This window comes from Myotis davidii, unplaced genomic scaffold, assembly GCF_000327345.1.
Source record: "Myotis davidii unplaced genomic scaffold, ASM32734v1 scaffold1290, whole genome shotgun sequence".
Classification (NCBI taxonomy): Eukaryota; Metazoa; Chordata; class Mammalia; order Chiroptera; family Vespertilionidae; genus Myotis; species Myotis davidii.
Window position 1 is genome coordinate 406,115 of NW_006282186.1, and position 13,946 is coordinate 420,060.

The window sequence follows — 13,946 nt, forward strand, 5'->3', positions numbered from 1 at the left end:
AGGGGTCCCGGATTGCAAGAGGGCAGTTCTCAGGTGATGCACTCCAGAAATGGGCTTCCTTCTCTCTGGTTCTGGGTGCATCACCAGAGAACTGCAGCTTCCAAGTCACCATAGCTCAGCAGCTCCTGCATTGAGCGTCTGCCGCCTGGTGGTCAGTGCGTGTCATAGCTACCAGTCAGATGGTCAAATGGTCGGCCAGTTGGCTGGTTGCTTAGGCTTTTATATATATAGATGTCCAGTACATAACAAAAAAATTATTATACCTGCAAAGAAACAGAAAAGTGTTTTCTGACTTATACATGGATGGAAAAAAGCAATCAACAGAAATTCCCTGTAAGAGGACCCAGGTCCTCAACTTAGCAAAAACTTCAAAGCAGCTTTATAAATATCTTCAATGAACTAAAGAAAACCATGCATAAAGAAGCCAGAGAAGCTCTGGCTGGATGGGTCAGTTTGTTGGAGCATCATCCCATACAACAAAAGGTTTCAGATTCAATTCCCAATGAGGGCACATACCTAGATTGCGATTCAATCCCTAGTCAGGGTGTGTGTGGGAGGCATCTGATGTCTCTCGCTCACATCTCTCTCTCTCTCTCTTCTTTTCTCTCTAGAATCAGTGGAAACATATCTTTAGGTGAGGATTTAAAAGGCACACAAAAGAAACCCAAGATGGTTTGGCTCAGTGGATGGAGCATCAGCCAGTGGACTGAAGGGTTCCAGGTTCCATCCTGGTCAAGGGCATATACCTCAGTTGCAGGCTTAATCCTTGGCCCTGGGCAGGGTGCATGTGGGAGGCAACCAATCAATGTGTCTTGCTTACATCGATGTTTCTGTCTCCCCTTCCCTTCCACTCTCTCTAAAAATCAATGGAAAAATGTCCTCAGGTGTGGATTAACAAGAAAAAAAAAAGCAAAAGAAGGCATAATGACAATGTCTCATAAGGTAATTACTAAAGAGATATGTTTTTTTTTTTAAAAAAAAGAACCCAATGAATACTGTGAATTTGAAAAGTACAATAACAGAAAAAAAATCCCTAGAAGAGCTCAATAATATATCTGACCTGGCAGAAGAAAGAAGTGGCCAACTTGAAGACAGATGGATGGATGGATAGATAGATAGATAGATAGATAGATAGATAGATAGATGATAGATATATAGATAGATATTATTTGACCTTAAGAGCAGAGAGAAAGAAGAAGAATATGAACAGAACCTCAAAAAAATATGAGATACCATTAAGCACATTAACGTATGCATAATGGAGTACCAGAAAAGGAAGAGAAGAGCCAAAAAATATCTGAAGGAATACTGGCTGAAAACTTGGTGAAATTTGGTGAAAAACATTAATCTACACATTCAAAAAGTTCAACTAACCTCAATAGATAAAATAGACACATCCTAGTAAAAATGTTGAAAGAGAAAGTTAAAGAGAAAAACCTTGAAAACAGCAAGAAAAAAAAAAGCTAATTCCATACAACAGAAGCCAAATAAGATTAACATCTGACTTATCACCAAAAACAATAAGGGTCAGAAGACATTGAAATAGTATATTCAAAGTGCTGGGAGGGAAAATAAAACCCAAAAACCTGTCAAGTAAGAAGCTTTTATCTAGTAAAACTGTCTCTCAAAAATAAAAGTAAAATAAAGACATTCCCAGATCAACAAAATCTGAGAGAATTCATTGCTAGCTGACCAAAGTTACAAGAAAAAAGGAGGTTCTTCAGGCTGAACACAAGTGACTCTAGTCAGTGATTGAAATCCACACACAAAGATCAAAGATCACTGGTAAATGTAATTATGTATTATCAAAGACAGTATATCAATGTATATTTTTTCTCATTTCTAAAATAATCTAAAAAGCAGTTTTATGCAAGAATATATTTGACAATGATAGCACAAAGGAGGTGTATGAGAACAAAGCTGAATTTGAGTAAGAAATTAGTTACAAGATGATAACTCAATTCCATAGGAACAAATGAAGAGAACCAGAAATGGTAAATAAGAAGGTTGATATAACAAACTCTAAATGTAATTTACTTTTCTTTTTTTCTCAACTTCTTTAAAAGGTATAAAATTGTATTTTATAACAATGTATTATATAGTTTGTACAAAACTATAACCTAAATAGACCTGACAGACATCTATCTATAAAATGTTCCACCCATCAACAACAGAATACACATTCTTCTCAGGTGAGTACGGACTATTTTCCAGGTTAGGCAATATCCCAGGTTATAAAACAAATCCTAATAAATTTAAAAGATATGAAATTATGCAAAATATGACTTTTGACCGCAATGGAAAGAAATTAGAATCAATAAGAGAAGGAAATTTGATGATTTCACAAGTATGTGGATATTCATCTATAAACTCCTAAATAACCAATAGGTCAAAAAATTATAAGGGAAATTAGAAAATACTTTAAGATTAAAATGGAAGCAAAACACTAAAACTTATGGAATGAATCAAAGCAGTTCTTAGAGGGGAAATATATAGCTGTAGATAACTTTATTTTAAAAAAGAGAAAGATTTCAAATCAATAACCTATCATTTTACTTTAAGAAACTAGGAAAAGAAGAGCAAACTAAACCTGAATAAAGGAAATAGTAGATAATAGAGGAAATTGATAAAACAAAGAATGAGAAAAACAATAGAGAAAATGAAGAAACCCAAAAGTTGGTTCTTTAAAAAGATCAATAAAACTTATAGTAGGGCTTTAGCTAGACTGGCCAAGAAAAAAAAAGAGAGAAGACTTAAAATACTAAAATCAGAAAAAAAAAAGAAAGGCACATTACTATTGACCCCACAAAAATAAAAAAGATTATACTTAAAAAGGGGGGATACTTAAAAAAAAGTGTGTGTGTGGGGGGATACTATGAACAACTCTATGCCAATAAATTACATAACTTAGATAATATGGACCAATTATTTGAAAGACAAAGCCACCCAATATAATCACAATAAACCTATAACAAATAAAATTATTGAGTTATGAATTTAAAACTTCCTACAAAGAAAAGCCTAGTCCCAAAGTGACTTCACTGTTGAATTTTACCAAAAAGTTTGAATTTTGGAACAAAGCTTGCCTCCAGTAGGATTTTTATGAGGACCTGTATCCCTTACGTAATTTTTACAGACTTCTTAATAAAGCACTGTCACAAGCCATTTGGATACCTTGGAGATCAAGGTTAATAAGTCTCATCAGTCATTAAAATCCCTCCAGAGATTAGGTTTAACAAATCCACCCACAGCACAAGGATTCTTTGGCCAAAAAACTCCAGGTTTGAATCAGAGCAACTGACCAAAGATCAACACAGTTTGCTTATTTGCAGGAGCCAAACCATCATCCTGCCTGGTAGGCAGAGTTACCACAGCATAATAAAGTTGTTTAAAACATTTTGGGCCCACCCTAATGGAAGTTATTGCCTAATGGTTATAGAGTTTTTGTTTTGAATGATAAGTAAAGTTTTAGATATAGTTGGGGTTTTTTTGTGTTTTTTAAAAAAATATATTTTATTGATTTTTTACAGAGAGGAAGGGAGAAGGATAGAAAGCTAGAAACACTAATGAGAGAGAAACATCAATCAGCTGCCTCCTGCACACTCCCTACTGGGGATGTGCCCGCTACCAAGGTACATGCCCTTGACCGGTATTGAACCTGGGACCCTTGAGTCCGCAGTCTGACGCTTTATCCACTGAGCCAAACCTGTTAGGGCTAGATATAGTTTTGATAGTTGCATAATATTATGAAGAGACTTTAATGCCACTGAATTACACAATTAAAAATGGTCAAAACAGTAAACTTTATTACATATGCAAGAGGCCTGATGCACAAAATTCTTGCAAGGGGCTCGGCCCTCGCAGCTGTGGCTTTGTCCGGAAGGTTGTCCAGAAGAACATCTGGAAGGTTGTTTGGCTGTCTGGTCTAATTAGTATATTATGCTTTTATTATTATAGATATTTATTTGCTTTCTTAATCCTTGCCAAGGATATTTTCCCATTGATTTTTTTTTTTTTTTACAGAGAGTGGAAGGGAGGAGTGGAGGAATGGAGGGAGGGAAGAAGAGAGGGAGAGAGAGAGAGAAAGAGAGATCTGTGAGAGAGACACATCTATTGGTTGCCTCCTGCAGGTATGCTGACCAGGGCCAGGGATGGAACCTGCAACCTAGGTATCTGTCCTTGATTGGGAATCGATCCCATGACCTTTTGATGTGCTGAATGATGCTCTAACCACTGAACACCAGCCAGTGCTTGTATGTATATTTTAACACACACACACGCACACACACACACACACACACACTGGACCCCACTGCTGCTTACTCTCTGTCCAGAATAGTCCTCAAAATGTTTAACAATACCATCTAATCTAGGACTTTGCCAGCACCTGAGTTTCCTCAAAGAGCTCCCAAGGTTTCCTGAGTATTACTGCCATCAGCATGGCAAATAAAAAATATCTATAATAATAAAAGCATAATATGCTAATTAGACTGGACATCCTTCCTTCCGGACAAAGCCATTGTGGGGAGGGGCCGAGGCAGAGGCGGCAGAGGTCCCCGGCCACCATGGCAGAGGCCAAGGCCTTTGCATGCATTTCGTGCATTACGCTTCTAGTATATATATATCCTATATAATAAAAGGCTAATATACAAATCAACTGAATGGTGAAACAACCAGTCGCTATGATGTGCACTGACCACCAGGGGGCAGACGCTTAATGCAGGAGCTGCCCCCTGGTGGTCAGTGTGTTCCCACAGGAGGAGTGCTGCTCAGCCAGAAGCCCTGAGCTGGGGTCATGGCTGGTGAATGCAGCGGTGCTGGTGGAAGCCTCTCCCTCCTCTGTGTCAGTCAGACATCCCCTGAGGGCTCCCGGACTGCGAGACAGCACAGGCCAGGCTGAGGGGGATCCTCCCCCCCCCCCATGCATGAATTTGGTGCACTGGGCCTCTAATATATATATAAAACTTCCTATGTCTCTGCCTGTTTCTCCAGAAACTTGACAATGATATGTAGCTACTTAGCGTACAGGGATGCAGAAAGGCTTAAGGTGAGTGTATAACATTTGGAGTTAGCCTGAGTTGGCATCCACTTCCCTGTGCCCTCATTAAGTGGTACCTGAAATAACCAGCAAGATCATTAAGTGGCTTACTCTAATCCTTCTAGATTGTTAGACTTAATCGAGAATTAGGGCGATATAACCCCAATTAACTACTGCTAGTTTGGAATATCCTTTTCTGATTGACTATGTCTTTTTCCTGTTTATCTGTTAGCCCGCCACAGCCTGCTGACCCCAGGCTCCGGAATGGATCAGCCCTCCTACTCACTCCCTCTCGCATACACCATGTCTCCATGGAAACTGCTTGTCAGACCCTGCTTGGCTGCAGGTTCTGAAGCCCTCTCATCTGCAGCCTCAGTCCTGCACAGATTCAGTCTTAATCAGCCAGGCTTCTTAGTAAGGGCCTGTGTTAGGAGCTCCATCCTCTCAGCTGGTGGGGTCTGGAATTGTTTTTCCGGCTCCTTTGGGATACACCTGGAGAGTCCCCAATGCCACGGAGCTGCCCTGAGCTTCCACCACTGATATTCAAGGCAATGGTAGGGTCACTGGCTCCGTTATAGTTCAGGCCCATGTTATTTCCTTCTTCAGTAATTGCAAGGTCCTCTTACTTCAACACTCGCTTTCCTTGTATCCAATCTCCCCATTACAACCAGTGAGAAAATTTCCTTGAAAAGCAGATCTGACACGTCCTTCCCCAACAGGGAGTCAGTTCGTGGTTCCCATGGCCCTAGGGCCCTCTTGCATGACACATAAGATTGTACCCTTATAATCTGACCCCTGCTCATCTCTCCAGGACTATCTCTTGCCCCTTTTGCTGCATAGTCTGATCTCAGCCACACCAAACCTCATTCCTTCTCCAATGAGCCACCTGTTCTCTCTTCTCTCTGACTTTGCACTGCTTCCTCCTCTACCTGGAGTGTTCTGCCTCCTCCCCCTCTACATCAGTCTTTCACAAATTCTTGGGGAAACGTTCCTGCCTCTTGAATCTTAAATCCCTCTTCTAAGTCCTCCTACAGCTCCTTTGTTTACTCCCTTTCTGCTGAACTGTCAACTCCCAGCGGGCAGAGTGTGCCCACCTCTAGCTCAGTGCCTAGCATATTCACTCAAATGTCCGCTATACAAGTGAAAGGATGAAGAATAAGCTTCTGAAATAAAAAATGTCACCGCATGCTGATTATAAGCATATCTTTTCTCAGAGTCTTTCATTGTTGGGCACCGTTCATCCCTAGATTGGATCATCTCTGAGTTTGCTACGCTGCCAGGACATTGCGACGTGGACTGCTGGCCACTGTCCTTGGGGACACCTTTACAAATGGGACAGTTACCACAGCTCAGCTCTGCTAGTCCTGGTTGCTTCCTTTTTGTTAGTTACTGGGGAGGTCCCTGCTGGCCTCAATGGCTAAACCCATGGGGCTTCAGTCAGCAGCTGGAGAGCCATACCTAAGAGCTGAGACAGTGGATCAGCCCTCCTCTCATTGTCCAGGGAAGATTCCTTTCTCACTGGTTATGCAACTTCACTCAGGCTGTTTTTCTTAGTGGAGTCCAAGATTTGGAACCATGGTAAGAGGAGAACATGGCAGATAATCTCAAGAGTAGATAAGGTCTATCATGTTCCTTCAGGAGGGTTTGGGGTTTTTTTGCAGGGGGAAGGAACATGTGTTCATAGATAAAGAACTAAATCAAAGGGGAAGTAGGATGTATGAGGACCCTTTCCCCAGAGATTTCAATGGAGTACCTGGGAAAGAAGCCAGAAGAAGGAAGACCTCTCACAGAGGTAGGTGCTCACCCCTGTGGATACTTAGAATGATGTACTGTCAGCTTTTGGGCTTCAGCCCTGTTCCAGTCACTTTTTCCTGAACCAACACAGCTCTCATCTTCCAGAAATGAGAAGCCAACCAACTTTTTGCATGGACCTGGATAAGATGAAAAAAGAATAAATTTTGCCTCAAACTCAGTTCCCTTCCTACCAGAGTAAGACTTATACAGACATGGAGGAGAAAGGACTCTAGTAGAGAAGGCAGCAAAGCAAGGACACAATCTCACTTTCTCCCCTGCAGTGAGAAAGCAAAAGATCCATTAGATGAGAAAATGTATATGAAAGCACTTAGCACTATGCTTGGCAAATGAATGGGATTCAATAGAATTGACTTTTTTTTTTTTAATCTATGCTCAGTGTAGGAACCCACAGGGCAGTTTTGTGTATAGGAAGAATAGTGGAGGAATAGTATCTCCCTGAATGACAGTTAAAATTTTGCTACTAGAGTTTCTTTCCTTTGATTCCATTAAAAAAAAATTAGAGGCAAAACACATTGTTTTCAGAACTTGCTATTTTACTATTAATGGTTGAATATCCTATATAATAAAAGGCTAATATGCAAATTGTCCCCTCGACTGGGAGTTCGATCAGGAGTTCAACCAGGGGGTGGGGCTGGCCAGCCAACTGCCCCCCCCATCAGCTCTCCTCCACCCCGATTGGGGCAGGCCAGCTGGACCCCACCCATGCATGAATTCATGGACCTCTAGTAACATACAATTTTTAACAGGCAGTGAGAGAACTTAAAGGCATTAAACATGTAGCTAGGGAAGAAAGTATAAATTTTCTATTTCTCAAAACTAGACAAACCTATCATGAATAGTTTGAATAGTATTACTCATAACATCTACCACATAAATAAATAACTTTAACAAGTATAAAATTCTAGTAGAGATGAGAGAGAAAATATAGAAACTACCCAGCTGGTGTGGCTCGGGAGATCATGGTTCGATTCCCAGTCAGGGCACAAGCATTGTGGGCTTGAAACCCAATAGGGAGCATGTAGGAGGCAGCCAATCAATCTTTCTCATCATTGATGTTTTTATCTCTCTCTCCCTATCCCTTCCTCTCTGAAATCAATAAAAATATATATTTTTTAAAAATGTAGAAACCAAGGAACAACCAGGTCATTTGATTCAGTGTTGAGGAGGTTATGTATTTATGTATTTATTTCTTTATTTTGTTAATCCTCATCCAAGGATATTTTTTCCATTGACTTTTAGAGAGAATGAAAGGGAGAGAGAGAGAGAGAAAAACAGAGAAAGAGAGAAAGAGGAACATTGATGTGAGAGATACACATCAATTGGTTGCCTCCCACATGGGCCCCATCCAGGGCTGAGGATCGAACTTGCAACCCAGGTAGGTATGTGCCCTTGAATAGGAATCGAACCTGTGACCCTTTGGTACACTGGCTGATGCTCTAACCATTGAGTAACATCGTCCAGGGCATGAGGAGGTTTTTTACCTGGACATGTTAGGAGTGATAGGAGATTCATCTTGTGAAAGGGTAGTTGAGGAGGCAAAAGGAATATAGAAAGCATAAGCACTTTTATGCATATAACTCTACTTTATATATGTTAATACTACCAAAACCTAGACCAGAATTCAAAGTTCTCAAACCAAAATGGGTTCTTGTTAACACCAGTGAGCGGCGTCCCACTCTAGGGTCAATAACACTCTCAGGTTAATGTAAGCTCTGAAAACAAAGTACTCATGCCCTACATTTGCTGAGCCCTTTCCCACGGGTGCTTTCTTTTTATGCTCAACAGTTCTCTGAGGTATGTAGTCTTTACCGCCTCCATTTACAGGAAAGGAACCATATCTCAACAAGTAAGGGGCTTACTCAGATTAGCAAGAATATTAATGTTAGACTAGAGTCTAAGGCTCCTAAGTCCAAAATTCACAGACAAAAGTGAAAGACTAAGAAGAATCTTTATTGGGGAAAAATATTTCCCTTAGTATTTAATAAAGCATTATTATAACTCAGTAAGTAAAATACAAAGACCCCCAACAGGAAAATTGGTGAAGGGTATGAACTAACAACAAAAGGAGATCTCTGTAGCAATCAAAGAAAGGCTCTGTCTAAAATGTGAGTTCAGCGCTCCCTGGTAAAATGGCCTAGATTGGACTTCACAGCCAGGTTGAAGATAAATGAGCCTTTTTCCTTGACCTAATCCCAAACCTAAATCTTGCAATTTTAACACCCTCCACAGGGAGTGAAGATGTGAGAAAGCCAAGAGCATTGGGAAGAATAGGTCAGCATTGTCTGAGCTTCGTGGATAAAATATCAGCAGCTGAGGCGGAGGAATGCATAGGGCAGTATCGCAGAGCCTGTGGGTCCCCTGATGTTCCCCTGGGACAGAGTCAAGTTTTGCCTGACTCTGTGCAGAGCCCCTGTAGTCTTGCTACTCAAAGGGTGGTTCGTGGCAGCACTGAGGGCATCCCCAGGGAGCTTAGAGAAATGTAGAACTCGAGCTCCCACTCCAGGCCTCTTGAACCAGAATCTGCATTTGAGCTAGTGTCCAGGTGATACGCATGCACCGTCCAGGTGATATGCATGCAGTGAAGCTTGGGGAACACTGCCCTCGGGGCCTGGCTCTGGGTGTGCTCATTGTAAGTGCTGGGTGAATGGCTGCTGATTGAAAGACAGGATGATCTCTGAGGTCCCTTTCAAAGACACTCATCTGACTTGCTGAAAACTAGTCACCATCCAGCCGAGATGAATGCATTAATAACCGTGCTTTGGTATTGATATTTTCCACAGTGAATTTAGTTTCTTATTAGTATCATTTCACCAGGCTTCTCTATATGCCCAGGAGGCACCAACGAGGCATAAATCCTTTGTTTGTCCTTTCTGGTCCGCCTCTCACAAAAGGGCCATCATTGGGAGTGTAAAATAAAATGAGCAGAAATGAGAATAACAAATCTGAAAAGGCTGGAGAAAGTAGTGCTCACCAGCGGAAGGACATTGCTCTTCACCAGCCTTTCCACAGAGAGCGGGTCTGTGAGCTTTCGCCGTGGGCCATGCAGGTGTGCGGTGTGGAGGGGGGTTGGAGAGGGGTGGGGGGAAGAAGAGACAAGGAAGAGAAAGAAGGGCCCGAGAATTAAGGACCCCTTTGATGTCCTATAAGCTGACACAGGCAGACACACCAAATTGGGCCATTAAAATGCTTCTGAAGCAACTGTGTGCACCACCATCATCACTGTCATTATCATCATCATCATTTTAATTCTATTTGCTGTCTGCCAACCTCTTTACTGACCGGACCATCTTAGTAAAGGACCCAGCCCCAGCTTCAAGGTTGGCCTCAGACCTCAGGCTGCCAGGAAACTAGTTACAAGAAGGGAGACAAAAGGGACCCAGAGGACCAGAGGACGGAGAGGCATTCTAGTTCCGCTAATGAGTGAGGTGACTCACGGCTGACTCAGACAAAGGAAGAGAAGCCTGGGAGAGGGGAGGCTGTGGGGGGCAGACCTCAAAGGAGCCCTGCCGAAATGTACCAATGCGAGCTAGGAGTCCAGGGACGCGGTGTTATTTAGAGAACTGCCTGCAGCTCTGGCGTTGGAGGGAGGAGGGGATCCTGAAAACACGGGGAGAAAATTGTATTTGAGGCCAGAAACTGAGTTGTGAATCTGTAATCTTCTGTGCTTTCTGTGTAACATTGTCTGGTGACATTGCCCTGATGGTTGGCAAATCTCCGAATGCTAGCTCAATGGGAATCCATTGTCATCAGCTGCACCCCCCCCCCTCCCCCCAGGAGAGGTAGGCAAATCAGGCACCACCCTCTATTTTTTCTGACGATCTCAATTAGAAAAATGAGCCTCTTTTGACTTCAGTATTTTACATTTGGAGAGCAGTGTGGTCCAACTTGTGCTTATAGATAGACCATTAAAATGTTTGAGTATATGACTGAGGCATCTTCTCTCAGACTAATGGCTAATTGAAGTTTTGAGTTTGAAGATTGCAGGGTCACACATGGTTACAAAGGTTGGTAACGGCCTTGTCCTACAGGGACTGTAGCAAAATGATGAGACTGCTCCGTCACACACAGTACCTAGGCCCCCTGAAGAGCATGCGTTTGTGAGACGGCTGGGTGTCCGTAAAGACTGCCTGTGTGAAACAGCTTTTCTCTGTTTCTAAATAACCCTCACGGAGATGAAACCCAGGGCGTCAGCCTCATTAAGACAATGCGAACCAACTGAGCTATCTAAAAATAATTTTGGTTGATTACATATTTATATGTGATTTGATGACTATCGTTACAAATTACCCACCAGAATGGCAGGCACCCGGCCGTGGAAAGACAGGGGTTCTTTGGTAGCTTATCCACCTGAGAACTTTCATTGAGATGAAAGATAATTTGCTCCCAAAGCAAAAGTGTTTCAACTTTGCCTGCCCCCAACAGACAGCAATAGCAGTTGGACAGTATTATTTAGCCTTGGCCAATTGGTTTTATATTACTCGCAGGTTTGCTGTATTTAAGTTAGGGTGTTTTGCAGCATTATTAACCCCGGTATGTCTGATCATTGCAAAAGCAATGAGAATGTTGAAAGTGCTATTGAGAAGAGGCTTATGATTATGATGCGAATAAAAGAGATTCACAAGTTGAATGTGGTAAAAAAAAATCACCAGTGCTTCATGTGGGTAAGAGATGGGTGATGAGTCAAGAAGGGCGATCCTGTAAGACAAAGTGAGATTCAAAGCACGTGAAAAAATGCTGGCTATGCAATGAAAGGCAATCAGCAAGAAATAAGGAAAAGTAATCCAAGAAATGGAAATAATTTGGAGTGTGTGATTAGAAAAATGGCATCGGCTTTGAAAGCCTATAATCCAAACATTAATTGAGGGAAGGGCTAAACATATGTTCAAGCATTTAAAAGCCAGGTGTAGTAAAAGCTCTCATTCTGAAACCTTTGCTGAGCCACACTGATAGTTCCCTAGATTCAAAGCCTGTCGGATCCATGCAACATTCAATTGCCTGTGGGAGCTGCTGAGGGTTCGCTATGGGACCTGGCCAAGCCCACCAAGGGCTGCCCTGACCGATGCTCTATTTTCGATCAAGCAGCCCAGTAGAATGGATATCAGCAAGGAGGTGAGAATGCTATCTAGATTTAAGGCTTTGAAGGACCATCAAACCCTTTTTTGGTGGGAATGTGTCTTTCTAAACTGAAGTCACTCTTAGCCAGCTTTGTCTAAGTTTTCAGACTGTAAGATGTATAAATGTACATGTACCTTTCTCTAGATTTTCTTTGAGTCATGCTTTTTTATTTAACATTGGGTAGTGGAATTTTCCTTTAGCTTTTAGCTAATTCTTTTGCATGGTATTTTAATGGCAGCTTGGTATTGCACTTCTTTACTATGTTGTGCTATCCACCTTTAGCTGAATTCTTAAGAATTCATATTATTAAATAATATGAATATTATTAAATAATATTCATATCATTTAACATAAATTGTTATGTTTTTCTGGATATTTCATTCGGATAAATTGGAATGAAGTTGCTAGAACATGTTTAAAGTTTTAATATATTTCCAAACTTTCCTTCAGAAAGGTATTGCCAACTGAAATCCCTTCCCTTCCAGAAAAATATCAATGTTCCTATTTTCACATACATTTGTCCGTACTAGATACCATGATTTTTTTTAATCTCTGTTCAGTTTTAGGAGAAAAAATATTTTTAATGTTTATTTGGTTATTATTGAGATCTCTTTCTGTGATTTTTTTTTGAGAGAGAGAGAGAAGAGAAGAGAGAGAGAAACAGCAATTTGTTGTTCCACTTATTTATGCATTTATTGGTTGATTCTTATATGGGCCCTGACCAGGGATTGAACCCGAAACTGTGGCATATCAGGAGGATGCTCTAACTAACTGAGCCACCTGGCCAGGGTTGGACAGTGGTTTAGAGCAGTGGTCACCAACCTTTCAGACCTCTTAGACCACCAGTGGTCCGCGGCCCACCGGTTGGTGACCGCTGCTTTAAAGGATGCTTAAAAACGAACTGGCCTGTATCGTGTTGTGGGAGACACTAATCCAAGGGGATAGAACCCTTGGCATATTGAGATGATGCTCTTAACCAACTGAGCTACCTAGCCAGGGCCATTTCTATGATTTTTAAAATCTATAACTTTTGCCAATTTTTGTGTTGGCATATTTGCCTTTTACTAGTATTTATTTATTTGTAATGGCTCTTTATATATTAAGGGCAGTCCTCCTTCCCCCAATTTTACATTAGCCTTTTAACTTTATTTATAGTGGCCAGTTTTGTTTTTCATCTCTAAAGATAATACCAGTCCCAATGAATTCACCTGGCTGATGAGAAACCTAAATAAGAAAATATTTATGAAAATACTATAAAACATAAAGGATTTTTATCACAAACTTCCAATGTTGATACTACCCAGAAATGAAGAGGGTTGGTCCACAAGTCTAACATGAATTGTTGACAATTAAATTCCTATTCTTGACTCTGACAGTATCTTACAAAACAAGAAATTAATTTAAACCTTTTGTATCATAATTATTAAAACTATTATGAAAATAAACAAAAATGTAGAATATAAAAGCACTCTGAGATGTTCAGATGTTTCTACATAAAACCAAGCATTATTATTCTTTTACTTTCTTTTGAAAAATCTAATTAATTCAGTACAGGCACATTAGAACAAGAAAGGCATCATTTTTATCACTACTGTTACCTCAGGCTCAAAGTTATGCCCTGCTCACCTTCTCAAATAGTCCTTTTCTCAAGCTTCCCATTACTTGAAAACAAAAAGAGATCAGTCCATGAAAAAGTCTTCTTCAATAGAAATATTTTTTAAAACTACATAGTTTTATATAATTAATTAAATAAACAATATTTAGAGGCATACATGGAGAAGTCTTGCTCCAGTGATGTCTCCATCCGCCCTCTTACCCCCACCCTAGTCCCTATGGTTTCTTGTGCATTTGTTTAGTGTTTCTTTATACGTATGCAAGCAAATACAAATTATCATTATTACTCTTTTCACTCACAAAAGTGGCATACATTGTTCTCTATCTTGCTTTTTAAAAAAAAGTTAACAATATATATTGACTA

General features: G+C 40.7%; 1 protein-coding gene and 1 long non-coding RNA gene across 4 annotated transcripts in view; one reads left to right on the forward strand and one right to left on the reverse strand.

Annotated features, from left to right (window-relative positions):
* The window catches only part of LOC107183926, a 25,121-nt gene extending 18,904 nt beyond the window's left edge, over window positions 1-6,217 (forward strand). The window contains exons 3-4 of the long non-coding RNA XR_001514755.1: window positions 885-942; window positions 5,271-6,217. This is a non-coding gene — a long non-coding RNA (uncharacterized LOC107183926). The remainder of the gene's footprint in view (window positions 1-884; window positions 943-5,270) is intronic.
* The window catches only part of MKLN1 (muskelin 1), a 346,320-nt gene that overhangs the window by 235,170 nt on the left and 97,204 nt on the right, over window positions 1-13,946 (reverse strand). The window lies entirely within an intron of this gene.